This window comes from Humulus lupulus, chromosome 5, assembly GCF_963169125.1.
Source record: "Humulus lupulus chromosome 5, drHumLupu1.1, whole genome shotgun sequence".
NCBI classification, from domain to species: Eukaryota; Viridiplantae; Streptophyta; class Magnoliopsida; order Rosales; family Cannabaceae; genus Humulus; species Humulus lupulus.
Window position 1 is genome coordinate 25,397,386 of NC_084797.1, and position 2,293 is coordinate 25,399,678.

A 2,293-nucleotide genomic window follows, 5' to 3' on the forward strand; every position below is an offset into this window, starting at 1 on the left:
AAGATCTCATGTCTATGGTTTTGAAATAACCCTCAACCATAAAGAAAACTACTCCATAATCATATTCATATTCATAAACATAAATATTCAATGAAAATAAAAGAGTTTTGAGAAGAAAGAAAAACTAGATTGAAGAATGTTATTGCTGGTGTCTTTTCTCCTCCTTTGCTGCTCTAGCCTCTAAAATTCGCAATCCAAAGTTACAATAAAATTTAACCCTAATCCATTTTATAGCCCATCAAAAATTGCATTTAAAATTTGAATTTTAAGGAAAAAATTGTTGCAGGGCCGCGACCAGTGATTCCTGGTGGCCGCGGCCACGGGATGTTTCTGGGCCATATTCGCACAGAGGCCGTGACTAGGAGATCGTGGTGGCCGCGACCACTACTCCTTGACTCCCAGGCCACGGCCAGTAAATGTTGGTGGCCGCAACCATAGGCCATTTTCTGTGCACGTGCTTTTTCTTCATAATCTTCAACTTTAAGCTCGAACCTCGGGTTTAGAGACTTCTAAAACACTTCAAACTCGTTCCAAACTTCATTTTCTCGAGTCCTATCATTGCACATTCATTCCTAACCACAAAAATGTATCAAATCCATCAATAATACCTTATAAAATATTTTGTGGCTTAAAAATCAAAATCTCGTAAAACAAAGCTAAGAACACCTAAAAACACTTTAAAGGAACATTATTTAAGTGCGAAAGGATAAAAAAAAAAAATTCAAAATACTCCTATCAAAGGCATGTCCCAAGGATTGCTTTCCCTTGTCTCGAATTGACCAGCTCGTAGATACCACTATAGGCCATGACATTATGCCATTTATGGACGCTTATTCTGGATATAACCAAATAGCCATGCATGCATTCGACCAAGAACATACGAGCTTCGTGACAGACAAGGGCTTGTATTGCTACAACATAATGCCTTTCGGGCTCAAAAATATTGGAGCCACATACCAAAGATTGGTAAATAGGATGTTCGCTGAACAAATAGGGAATAACATGGAAGTTTATGTGGACGATATGTTAGTCAAGTCCAAACATAACAGTAACCATGTAGACGATCTCGTTGAATGTTTAATGTGCAACGAAAATATAATATGAGACTCAACAACTCGCAAAAATGCTCATTCAGAGCATTTTCAGGTAAGTTTCTTGGATTCATAGTGAATGCTCGGGGTATAGAGGTTAATCCTGACAAGATCAAAGCATTAATTGACATGCCCTCACCTCGAAAACATAAAGATGTTCATAGCTTAGCTGGACGAATGGTGACCTTAAGAGGTTTATCTCGAAATCTACAGACCGGTGTCTTCCATTCTTTAATATTTTTAGAGGGAGCAAGAAGTTTGAATGGTAGAACGAGTGTGAACTCACGTTTCGAACCTTAAGAAACACCTGGCTGAACCATCGACCTAGTCAAAACCAATCGTAGGGGAAGTCTTATACTTATTCCTCGCCACAGCCGAGCATGCGATTAGTGCAGTACTTGTCCGGGAGGATAAAAAATTACAAAAGTCTATATAATACGTCAGCAAGATGTTACTGGGGGCTGAATTGAGGTACCCACTAATGAAGAAACTAGATTTGAGACTAATGCACGCATCTCAAAAGCTCCAACCCTATTTCCAAGCACATCTTATCCATGTGTTAACTGATCATCCGTTAAGACAAGTATTTTCCAAGCTCGAAGTATCCGGGAGATTGTTGAAATGGGTTGTCGACCTCGGACAATTTGAGATCACCTATCATCCTAGAACAACGATCAAAGGACAGGCTTTGGAAAATTTCATTGTCGAGTGTATAGGGATCTCCAACGAGGAAGTCGTAACCCTAGCCTGCGAGCTATGGAGATTTTACGTTGATGAGTCCTCCAATGAAAATGGATAGGGGGTAGGAATCATTCTAATCACCCCGACGGGAAATCGCTTCCACTCGGCGCTAAAGTTTGGCTTTGAAGCATCAAACAACGAGGCTGAGTATGAGGCATTGTTTGCGTGTCTTCGGATAGCCTCCGAGCTCAAAGCAAAAGCCATTCATCGCCACAGTGACTCACAATTGGTCGTTAACGAGGTCTTGGGTGAATATCAAGCTCGTGGCATAAAAATGGTAGAGTACCTGGAGAAAGTTAAGGAAGCATTTGGGGTGTTTGAGTTCTATGCTATAGAACAAGTTCCCCAACAACAAAATTCAAATGCGAATGCATTGTCCAGGCTCGCCACGACCAACAAAGCTGACACACTCAACGTGGTCCCAGTAGAATTCTTACCAACCCCAAGCATAACCGAGCCTG